We start from the raw sequence: 12561 nt of genomic DNA, 5'->3' as shown, positions 1-12561 counted from the left end.
CCCCGTGAGACAGGTACGTTAGGATCTCCAATTTACAAGTGCGGATCCCGAGGTTGAGAGGGACTAAAATGACGTGTGTAAACTCACATAGTTAGAAGCCAAGATTAAAAACTCAGCATCTCTTGGGCACCTGGGTGGCTCAGTTGGTTAAGCATCCTACTCTTGATTTCGGCTCAGGAGCCGAAATAAGTAAAATAAACTTAAAAAAAATTCTTTAAAAAATTCAGCATTTCCGAATCCAAAGCCAGCATGCCAAAGGATGGTGCTCTATAGTTTAGACCTGGACTTTTGGCTGAGAACCAGAGCAGAAAGTGAGGAGAGTAGATAGAGTAGGAGTAGAACAGAAAACTTCCTTGGTTTCTTCTTCTTCCCCTTTTCCTCCTTCTCCTCCTCTTCCATCTTCTTTAATGTTTATTTTTGAGAGAGAGAGAGAGAAAGAAAGAGAGAGAGAGAGAGAACAAGCAGGGAAGGAGTAGAGAGAGGGGGGAGAGAGAGAATCCAAAGCCGGCTCCATGCTATCAGTGCAAAGCCTGACTTGGGCTCGAACTCACAAACCAGGAATCCCCTTGGTTTCTTCTTCATCAAGATACCAGTTGTCTGGGATTTCTAACCTATGAATTTAAAACTCATTTGAGATAAACACTCCTTCAAAGCATTAACCCTGTGGGCGCCTGGGTGGCTCAGTCGGTTAAGCGTGCAACTTCCACTCGGGTCATGATCTCACAGCTCTAGAGTTTGAGGCCTGTGCTTACAGCTCAGAGCCTGGAGCCTGCTTCGGATTCTGTCTCCCTTTCTCTCTCTGCCCCTCCCCTGCTCATGCTCTGTCTCTCTCTCCCTCTAAAAAATAAATAAACTTAAAAAAAAAAAAGATTAATCATCGGGCACCTGCATCTCAGTCAGTTAAGCGTCCAACTCTTGATTTTCATTCGGGTCATGATCTCATTGTTTGTGAGTTTGAGCCCCATGTCCGGCTCTGTGCTGACAGCGAGGAGCCTGCTGGGGATTCTCTCTCTCCCTCTCATCTGCCCCTCCCCTGCTCATGCTCTCTCTAAGATAAATAAATAAATATTTTTTAAAAAGGATTAATTGTGACCAGGCTCCTCACATTACCGTGTGGGGAGGAGCAGGGATTGGGGGCCACACCCACACATGTATTTATCAGAAACGCTCCTTGAAAAATTAACATATGTAACAGCACCTACTTTCTTCTGCTTAATGGATCTTCCCACATATGCTAGGCCTTTCAGTCTCTGTTCCCGCTGTAACCTTTACTCTCTGCACCAGAATGACGGTGAATTGCATTGGACTTTATCAAGGAGCACCTCCCCGTCCTGGTAAATGCAGGGTGCCTTCGGTTAAATCTGATGAGTCTCCATCAGAAACGACAAAGGGGAAATAGGTACCGAAACAGGGATATTTTACAAAATAATAAGACACTAGTTTATTTCACACAACTCTGCAAATAAATTAGAAAACCTGGAGCTCTATCCAAAGATTGGCAAACCTATGTGAAATTTCTAGTTTTCTAGAAAAATACCATTTTTCAAAATTGACCCCACTGGAAACAGAAAGCCTAAATAGACCAATTACCATAGAAGAAACAGAGAAGAGTAATACAAAAGCACCAGGTCCACATTGTTTAATTGAGAAATTATATGAAAGCTTTAATTAAAAACATATTTTTAACTAGGCTCCAGGCCCAACGTAGGGCTCAAACTCAGAACCCCAAGATCAAGAGTCACATGCTCTATAGACTGAGCCAGCCAGGCGCCCCTATACCAAACCTTTAAAGACTACACAATTCCAGTTGTTCTCAAGCCTTTCCAGAACATAAATAAAGGTAGGAAAAAAACGAAAAATAGAACTACTCTATGATCCAGCAATTGCACTACTAGGTATTTACCCAAAGGATACAAAAATACAGACCCAAAAGGGTACATGCACCCCAATGTTAATAGCAGCATTATCAACAATAGCCAAACTATGGAGAGAGCTCAAATGTCCATTGGGTGATGAATGGATAAAGAAGATGTCATATATGTACAATGGACCATTACTCAGCCATCAAAAAGAATGAAATCTTGCCATTTGCAATGATGTGGATGGAGATAGAATGTATTATGGCTAAGCGAAATCAGTGAGTCAGAGAAAGACACATACCATACGATTTCATTTACATGTGGAATTTAAGAAACAAAACAGATGAACATACGGGAAGGGGGGTAGGAAAGAGGAGAAAAACAAACCACAAGAGACTCTTAAGGATAGAGAACAAACTGAGCGTTGATGGAGGGAGGCGGGTGGGGGATGGGCTAGATGGGTGATGGGTATTAAGGAGGGCACTTGTGATGGGCACTGAGTGTAATATGTAAGTGATGAATCACTGAATTCTACTTCTGAAACCAATATTGCACTGTATGTTAACTGAAAAAAAATTTTTTTAAGAAAAAAGGAAAGTAGGACCAAAATATTTCTATAATGCAAGTATGTCATTTATGTCCAATGCTCACAGCAATTACACACCAGAAAGAAGCTTTCAGACCAACTTTACTTATGAAATAGGCAAAAATCTTAAATAAAATATTAGCAAACAGAATCCTATTTTAAAAGGAAGACACTGGGATCCCCTGGCTAGCTCAGTCAGCCAGGCAGTCTTGATCTCCTGCAACTCTTGATCTCAGGGTTGTGAGCTCGAGCCCCACGTTGGGTGCAGAGATTACTTAAAAGTAAAATCTTTAAAAAATAAAATAAAGGTAAGACATTGTATTGAGTTTCTAATGGGATTGCAAGTGTGGTTCAATGTTGGAAAAGTCATTAGTATATAATATTAATGGGACTAAAGGGAAAACTTATGTGACCATTTTAATTAGAAGCAGCAGAGGGCATTTTTGAAAAGTCAACACCCATTCATGATACAAGTGTTATACCGGGGCACCTGGGTGGCTCAGTCAGTCAAGCGTTCGACTCATGACCTCAGCTCAGGTCTTAATCTCAGGGTCATGAGTTCAAGCCCTACATTGGGCTCCATGCTGGGTGGGAAGCCTAGTTGGAAAAAAAAAAAAAGATATATAAAAACAGGAGATAATGAATACTTCTTTAACATAATAAAACTATATATACTTCATCCCAAAGAGAAAATACTAGAATCTTTCTCACTAAGATAAGGCCACTTTGTTTGCTGCTCTTTAATACTGTGTTGGAATTATTCACTGCAATGAAATAAGAAAAAACAAATTAGAACAAAGAAAGAGATAAAACTACAATCTCAGATGGTGTGATCATATTCTCGAATACACAAAAGGGTCAGGGGAAAAACACTACAATATAAGGAGATTTTGTAAAAGAAGCAGGTTATAAAACCGGCATGCAAAAATCTGTATAAACAAAAGCTGTTCAAAAGATATAATGGAAGAAAAAAGGTATTATGGAAGAGATGACCCTATTGGTGATACAAAATAAAACACTTAAGCAAAGTATTAAAAAGTAATGTCTAAAAAATTCACATAAGAAGCTATAACAACACTTTTGAAAGGCAAAGGGGGAACTGCAGCAAATGACAAGTCATGTGACATTCTTGGATAGGGTCATCATGAAGATGTCAGCCCTCCCTAAGTTGATCTATAAATTTAACAAGATCTCAAGGGGAAAAAATACTATTAGTTTCCTTCCCCTGGAATTAAAAACAAGTGGATTATAATCTGGAAAAGAAGAAATAAGAACAGCCAGATAATGCTTGAAAGACAGCCAGATTTCAATATATTAGAACACAGATGCAGCCTCTGTCATTAAAAATGAGACACCGGCCTGTTCACGGACAGAAGGGCACAGAAGGAGAAGACAAAATCCAGAATCAGAACTAACTGCAGGGGCGCCTGGATGGCTCAGTGGGTGGAACATCCAACCCTTGATTTCAGCGCAGGTCATGATCTCACAGTTTGGGAGTTTGAGCCCCACATCGGGATCTATGCTGATGGTGCAGAGCCTGCTTGGGATTCTCTCTCCCCCTCTCTCTCTGCCCCCTTCTGCACTCTCTTTCTCAAAATAAATAAATACACTTTAAAAAAATGTTTAAAAAACAATCAACTGCAGATGCAAGATAAGTGCATGATAAAGAGAGCATTTCCAATCAGTAAGAGGCATAGAGGACTTTTTAATGTGTGATCCTGGGATAGCTGGCTGGCCTAATGGAATTAGATATAATTAGATCCATTCCTCACACCATACAACCAATAGATTTTAAATGAATCAGAGATTTCAATGTAAAATAAAAAAATGAAACCATGTGAGTATTAGAAGAAAACACAAGGAAGGGCACCTGGGTGGCTCAGTAAGGTGTCTTGATCTCAGCTCAGGTCTTGATCTCAGGGTCACAAACGAGTTCAAGCCCCGCATTGGGTGCCGTGCTTAAAAAAAAAAGAAGAAGGAAAAAGAAGAAAACACGAGGAAATTTCTCTATTACTGGGGATGAAGAAAACTTCCCTATAAATATGACTTAAAATCCAGATACAATAGTGGGAAAGATTAGTAAATTTGACTGAATGAAAATTTAAACAACATTTACAAAGCTTAAAATACCATGACCAGAGTAGAAAGGCAAAGAACTTACTGGGGAAAATACCTGTCATGTAGGTCATAGGCAAAGGGTTACTATGCCTAATACAGAGAGAGATCCTAAAAATTAGAGAAGACAAAAGCCCTACCTAAACATGGACACTAGGCATGAACAGAGAGCTCACAGGAAAAAAAAAAAAAAAACAAGTTCTCTAAAACATTAAAAATTGCTCAACCACATTCATTATAAGAGAGATAAGAGGAGAGGCCATTTCTCACCTATTAGACTAGAAAAAAAACCATGTTTGCTGACACGTTGAAAAAAATATTTATTAATCACCTTTGGAAGATACTAGGAGACCAAGTCAGCATTCTTTTTATTTATTTTTATTTATTCTTATTTTAGTGCAAGAGAGCATGTGCTAATGAGCAGGGAAGAGGGGCAAAGGGAGAGAGAGACAGAGAGAGAGAGAGAGAGAGAGAGAGAGAGAGAGAGAAACTCAAGCAGGCTCCATGCTCAGCACAGAGCCCGACACGGGGCTTGATCCCATGACCCCAGGATCATGACCTGAGCCAAGATCAAGAGACACTCAACCGACTGAGCCACCCAGGTGCCCCTCAAGTCATTATTTTTACAATGGGTATATATAGGAGCAGACATCTTGTCTTTCATATATAAATAGTACCTTGGGTAACCCAGTAACTGATAAGGGGTAATCTGTCAATTAAGAATTGATAGAATTATACTATTCGTCATTTTGCAATCCCTAATGATCTTAAACAATGACCGCCAACAACTGCTGACGTTTAAAACAAAAACAAAAACAAAAACGAGAAAGCCAGATATTCTGTTCATCGATATGGTTGTAGGCAACATAGTCAAGGAGTAGTGGTGAAACAAAACAAAACAAAACAAAACCCGTCTAAGCCTGCGGATCTCATGGCCCACAGGACAGGAAAAACAAGGAGCAGAAGAAAAATGTCCAAGGACACCACAGTGAGACAATCCACAAAATCCAGGCTGTGGGAAATTCTACACTTTCTTTGACACATTACCTTTTCCACTGCTTTCTTCTCCTTTGACTTGCTGTGATCGTGCTTTTCGTTTCACGGTTGTGTAAACTGAGACTCAGGGAGCTTTATGATGTAGGAGAAATGAAATAATGACTTGGCCCAGCCATACAAGATCAGAAGTGGCAAAGCTACAATTTGACTTGACCACCTTGTTCTAAAATGCATCCCCCCCCCCACGCACCATTTGTTTCTTGATTTCCCCCCAAACCAGAAGACCCCGAGGTCCCCGAGTGCCTGACAGCTGCCGGTGTTCTACATCACGCCTGCCGTTCACACGTTGGGCAGTCTCCGGTCTCCTCCGCTGCGAGGACAGACCCCTCCAGGGTGCTTTGTCCCCTCGTGGTGACCCTGAGCTTCGCTGACCCCATTTTGCACCTGGGGAAACTGCAGCCCAGAGAATTTAACTAGAGTTCAGTGGATTAGTGACCAGATGGGGGCTGGAGTCCTGCTCCCCCAACTCCTGCTCCAATGCTATGCCCTCCCAATCAACACAGGACAGCAACAGAGAATGACACTCGGAGGTCCTGGGCTGAGAGGGAGGAGGAGGAGACTGGCACGATCATCCTCAGGGGACCACAACCGGGTGGTCAATGTGCACACAAAACACGAGCGCAAACATCACGCCCTGCCATGTACCCTGTAGCAAATACTAAACTATCTCTACTCCATAGGGGGTAAAAAAAAGTTTAGAGACACCTTAGGGCTATTCTCCTGTGGTTCCCCAAGGCTGCCGTCTCCCCTTCCCATCTGAAGTATTGCTTTTATTGAGATAGAATTTATATTTTAGGCGAATGCCCAGAACAGAGGTGTGCCATTTGATGAGTTTTAACAAATACACCCATGTAACTAAAACCCAGGCAGGAGAGACAATTGTCTATCGCCTCAGAAACTTCCCTCATGCCTCCTTTCCCTCACTGCTCATCCTCCATGGTACCCTGGGTCTGGAAGGTTCTGATGCCTTCTGGAGCACTCAAACCTTCTGGGTCTCGCCGCCATCTAGCCATGATCCCAGCAGGCCCCTGTGGAATGGCAGGCACTGACTCGTGCCTTGGAATGAGCCTTCTGAAGACACTTGTAACCATGCCATCCGTGTGTCCGGCTGTCTCCAGGAGACCACCCGGGTCAACCAGCAAGTGGAATTTTTCACTTCCTCCAAAACCTCCCACAAAGCTGATTTTTCCCTTCTCTCTCAGCACCTGAGGCCCCGAGCTTATTTCGTCCCGTGGCTAATATCTGTGAGAAAACAAGCCCTGAGAGAGAGGGTGAAGAGGCCTGTAATTCCCTCGGCAGCGGACCCTGCTGCGCATCTGAATCGTGTAATCCCATCCCCATGGCAACACAGAATCGCAGAATCACGATCCTTTGGGGCCCAGTGGCAAGAACACCCACTCAGTCCAACCCCTTAGATTAAAACGGAAACACAAACGAAACCAAAAAAAAAAAAAAAAGTCATTTACTGTTCAGATAGCCTTCATATCCTTGTACGCGTTCTTTGTTTGGATTGTTTTTAATTAAATGTTGATTCAGAGAGGATAAGCCTGTGAGTGTCCATTTGGGCTGCTGATTTGGGGGCTGATTTCAAATCTGAAGCTTTGTCCTCCACTCGGAGGAACAAAGGAGCGTTGTTTGATTGAACGAGGCAGAGCAAGTTGGCGGGAGAGGAATGTAGATAGGCCGATAGCGGAGACCACGGCACTGAGGCAAGACTTCCTCATTCGCTTATCTCTTCATGTGTCTTCCTTTAGGAAGATGGCATCATCCTTCTGCCCCTGAGGTTGGCATGCAGGGAAATGATCTTCTCTTATATCAGCTGGAGTTGCACATGGTAATGGGAAAATATTTCTCTGCACTCAAAACACCTTCAACTCCTGGCCTCCAGGCAGCTCTCCAGGTCGGAAGAGAATTCAATATGAAATGTAAACATGGGATCTGGAGAGGAGTGACACCGGTTCCCGCTGTCTGCTCTAGCTTTTACATGCATCTGGGCCTCATTCAGCACCAGGCACTTTAGAGGAGGTTGATGTCTTAACGGCCACCCCCACCGCCTCCCCGGAGCACGCTATCAGCTGACATTTACAGAACAAGCAGCACGGAAGGCTGGCACTCGAAAGATGAATGCGTCCTCTCTAGGCAGGCAGGAAGGCGGGTGCCAGGAGGTAGGAACGGTGTTTTATTAGCTGCTGTACCTCCAGTGATGAGACCAATTCCTGGCATATATTAGGCATTGGGAAAATAAAATGTTTTAGTGCTGCAGGAGCCCGGGGACAGGTTGGTTTCCAGTCTTCTCACTCCCAAAGAGGTGAACAAAACCGACAGGGATAATGAGGGAGGGCGGAGCCTGCCACCTCTCCCCAAGCAAGTGCCCACCAACTTCCACATTCACACAAAGGTAGACAGACAAAGGGCCTAAGAACAGATGGACAGAACTCTGATCTCAGTCTGGCACGCGAGGGTCTGGGAAGGTGCCACGCCATCCCAACGACAAGTAAGAAACTCAACAAACTGAAAACAACAACTTGTCTGCCAGAGAGGTGAGGTCGTAGGGTAAGGGTCGTAGGGTAAGCCACTGCCCCCTAAACTAGACAGACAGGTGAGCAGAGAGAAAGAATCAAGCTCACCACAGCAGAAACCCACAAGCAGGGATGTTGGAATTATCAGACTAGGAATCTAAGAGGACCATGATTCATATGCTAAGGTTGCTTAAAGTTTTTTTTTTAATGTTTATTTTTTAGAGAGAGAGACACACAGAGTATGAGCAGCGGAGGGGCAGAGAGAGAGAGAGAGAGAGAGAGGGAGACACGAAACTGAAGCAGGCTCCAGGCTCCGAGCTGCCAGCACAGAGCCAGACATGGAGCTTGAACCCACGAACTGTGAGATCATGACCTGAGCCCAAGTTGGACACTTAACCGACTGAGCCACCCAGGTGCCCAAGACAAGTTATTATACATTTTATCTCCTACTGTCAAGAAAGAGGCTGGGCGTTTGATAGGCCTCTCTAGATTTTGGAGACGACACATATCACACATGAGAATAGAGCTACAATTTTTTAGGTGACTCAGAAGGGTGACATTTTTGAGTGCTTCCTGAGCAAGAGAGAGCTCTGTAGCAGGTCCGGGCTGGGGGCCAAAGGCCAGGCTGCTGGAGTCCTTGCCTGTATTACAGGTGCCAGCCGTGGTGCTCCATGTATCCATGGCAGGTGCCGTGATGCTAGAGAGAACCACGGCGTGTGTGGGGTCTCTGGCAGGCCCTGACGGAAAAGCCCGATTGATTACTGAGTTGACCCTATCTTTATCATCATTCTTCTTGCTGCTTCAAGTTTGCCTCAGACTTCATTATTTAGCTTTTTTTTTGTTTCCCCTTGCTGCTTCAAGTTTGCCTCAGACTTCATTATTTAGCTTTTTTTTTTGTTTCCCCAGAAATGTGTTTAGAACATCGTCTTTATGTCATTGTTTTGTGGTGTTGGGTAAATGTTGACACGAAGTGGCTTTTATCACCATACTGTTCTTTTTTTTTAATTTTTTTTCCCAACGTTTTTAATTTATTTTTGGGACAGAGAGAGACAGAGCATGAACGGGGGAGGGGCAGAGAGAGAGGGAGACACAGAATCGGAAACAGGCTCCAGGCTCCGAGCCATCAGCCCAGAGCCTGACGCGGGGCTCGAACTCACGGACCGCGAGATCGTGACCTGGCTGAAGTCGGACGCTTAACCGACTGCGCCACCCAGGCGCCCCTATCACCATACTGTTCTTAACGTGCTTGACTTCTTTCGTAGTTGCCGTCATAATTCTTGAATTTCAGATCCAGAAGAGGGGACTATTTTAACAATGTCGGCCCCAGAAACTTTACTTGACTAACGATGATGACCAAGCAGGTTTGATAGGGTTAGAGCAAGCCTGACCTGAAGTAGCTACGGGAAAACTTACGTATAGCAAAATGGATCAGACTGTATCGAGTGGCAAGTGAAAGAAAGATCTGGGAACGAGATAAATGGTTGGGAGGTCAGTCATTGCCTTGCAACGGAGACCTAACGCTATAAGGGCTAGTAAAAGCTTCACGACTGGTTGTCTGGGGCGTGAGCTCTGGTGCGCAGCGCTGTTGATTCCTATGGGGTAAATGCCCCCCCGTGGCCTATTTCAAGCTACCGGTGCGATGTCACTGAACGCAGAGTCAGGAAGAATTGCACACGATGGGCTCTTCCCGCTCCAACACGCCACTGGCTTGATGGTTCGCTGTGATGTCTGAGAAGAGCGTAGGTCTATGAGAGCGCAGACCAGATCTCTGCGGCGAGGAAGCAAAGTCAGACGACGCACAGGCATGAACAGACACGGACGGCTGGGAAGGCTGGTGTGAGGAGTGTGACAGAGCGGGGACCAAGGACAACTGAGGGCTTGTGGAATGCCCCTGAGCGCCCAGCAGAGTGAGATGCCACGATTGGCAGTGGCTTCCGCCCACACTGTCGGAGGAGTTTCCGTTACAGCCGCGGCAGGAGCAGAGGGGTTCCAGGCTCTTCTCAGAGGCCGGATGTGTTCAGTTAGCAGCTGCGCCATCAGGCAGTGCCACCTCATGACTCCAGAGAGCCTCTGAAGTGCTGCGCTCGGGGAGACCGAGTCAGCCCTCCGGGACTGAGGAACAGCTGTGGACTGGAGGCGGGGCGCAGGAGGCGAGGTCGGAGGAGGAAGTTCACAGGGGTGATCAGGGCCTATCCCGGCGTGTTAGAGACACGGCCCAAAACAGCAGGAACAGTTGAAGACTCCAGGAGCACAGGAGATTCCAAAATACCTCCTGTCTTGGCCGGGCGCGATGCTGGCTTAGAAGCGATGGCTTTTACATTTTTAAGTTTTGCAAGTCAGTCGACATCAAGCTGGTGGCTGAAATCAGCCACGGTGGAACGATTTACCCATGGCAATCATCAAATGGTGCAAGTCATGGCTTTTTTTTTTTTTTTTTTTGAGAGGAGATTGTAAAACGTTTCCCAGAAAACCACTGTGCTTTGATAAAAAGTTGGCCTGGGAAAAGAGGAAGTGTGAACATGCCAGGAAAAGTTCCACAGCTGATCCTCGCTAGAGAAAGCCCCTCCTCTCACGTGCCTATCACAGCCGCGGAGAGCCCGGAACACAGCGAGCATGATAACCAGTGTGACTACCCAAAGTGGGAGCACACGGGCATGCCTGGCACTCACCAGCTCCCGTGATCGAGCAAATCATGCCAGAGGAGGCTAAGAGGAAGCATCCAGGAAGCATTTCAACACAACAGAGAGAACCACCTCTAGGGGAAACTCGAGATCACGGAGAAAAAGGGCTTGAATGAACGAGTGCTCTCGGAACGACTTCCACTTGTGTGACCCAACCCCGGGCATCGCCAGACTTGGCCCATCCCTCCAACGCAAGCCTGCCATGCACAAAATTTAAGAAATCAGCCCTCCGCTACAGCATTGATACCGACCCTGAATCTTCTTGGGTCTGATAATTTAGTTTTAACCCTGCAAGTGACACTGGGACTCCAGGTCCCTCCCACCCCCACCAGCCACCACCTTCTCGGTGGATTCCATGAGCAATCTCTGATAACAATCTTCCACTCTGGCCTGGAGGGCGAATACATGTCTCCGTTATCCCTGGGCTGGCATCCCAGCCCAGTCATCATAGCATCCCCAAGACAGACAGGGACGGTGCTATCAACTCGGTCATTCTCCCAGGAATCTTTGCTTCCAGAGTTTAAGCTCTCCATCTTGACGATACTTTTAAAATGACCACTGCACAGTGCCCCTTCTGTGGCATTCTGCTGGTCTCAAGGCCACAGATCCAGAGGGTGGAGTCTACCTGACCCCACCTCTTGGGTGGCGGGGCAAAGTCACACTGCAAATTGCATGGACACATGATTCACTGGGGCTGGGTTGCCGGTGGGGGCGGGGGAGGTGATTACTCGAACAACCTACTACAGTCCTCGGTTTCCATTTCCATAGCTGAGCCCACCACTCTAGGAGAAACTCCCCATTTCCAGTACCCTCGACATGGCCTAGGACCTGGTGTTGTCTCAAGCTTCTGCTCAAGCTGAGCGCTGACCCAGAATTGAATGGTGGCTTTTTCCCCAAGTAACTGGGGGGGGGGGGGGGGCGGGGGGGGGGAATGATTGCAAATAAATCCTTTTTTTGCAGTTAAAATTTTACCTTCATAAAATGTGATGCAGGGGCGCCTGGGTGGCTCAGCCAGTTGAACACCTGACGTTTGATTTTGGCTCAGGTCATGATCCCAGGGTTGTGGGATCAAGCCCCACGTTGGGCTCCCTGCTGAGTGTGGAGCCTGCTTAAGATTCTCTCTTACCCTCTGTTTTTAAAATTAAAAAAAAAAAAAGTTTAAAAAAAATGTGGTGCAGCACAATTTCTCAAATTTACTTGCTTTGTAAGCCCTTTACATAAATTTTGAGACCCTAAAGTGTTATCGTGTTTACTGTATTAGGAATTAAAATTGAGAGGTCTTTATTTTTTTTTTTTTTAATTTTTTTTTCAACGTTTTTTATTTTATTTTTGGGACAGAGAGAGACAGAGCATGAACGGGGGAGGGGCAGAGAGAGAGGGAGACACAGAATCGGAAACAGGCTCCAGGCTCCGAGCCATCAGCCCAGAGCCTGACGCGGGGCTCGAACTCACGGACCGCGAGATCGTGACCTGGCTGAAGTCGGACGCTTAACCGACTGCGCCACCCAGGCGCCCCTAGAGGTCTTTAAATACTTAATTATAAAGTCATTTAGAAATAATGAACTCATTACAAAGTAACAAAAAATAATAATGAACTCATTACGGAGTATCATAACTTTTTATTTCTGTGGAAAATAACTATATTTTCCAAAACAGCCCCTCAAAAAAGCATGAATGGGAAGAATGGCATTGTTTTGCATTTTCTCAAATCTCTTTAAATGTCAGATTTCAGATTTCATAGGAAT

General features: G+C 45.4%; 1 protein-coding gene across 10 annotated transcripts in view; it reads right to left on the bottom strand.

Moving 5' to 3' along the window:
- The window catches only part of LOC102953401 (zinc finger protein 658-like), a 69319-nt gene that overhangs the window by 37443 nt on the left and 19315 nt on the right, over positions 1 to 12561 (bottom strand). Inside the window, exons 1-2 of one of the 10 annotated variants that reach the window (XM_042972525.1) lie at positions 6822 to 6905; positions 5608 to 5688 (exon numbers count right to left, since the gene is read on the bottom strand). The exons of 6 other annotated variants lie outside the window; for them this stretch is intronic. The gene's annotated coding sequence lies outside the window, so the exon portion shown is untranslated. Of the gene's footprint in view, positions 1 to 4315; positions 4342 to 5607; positions 5689 to 6559; positions 6709 to 6821; positions 6906 to 12561 lie in introns of those variants that run through there. 3 more of the 10 variants (XM_042972524.1, XM_042972523.1, XM_042972528.1) reach the window with 3 other exon arrangements.

Source organism: Panthera tigris, chromosome E3, assembly GCF_018350195.1.
Source record: "Panthera tigris isolate Pti1 chromosome E3, P.tigris_Pti1_mat1.1, whole genome shotgun sequence".
Classification (NCBI taxonomy): Eukaryota; Metazoa; Chordata; class Mammalia; order Carnivora; family Felidae; genus Panthera; species Panthera tigris.
The sequence above is the reverse complement of the archived record's forward strand: the minus strand, read 5'-3'. Positions and strand labels throughout refer to the sequence as shown.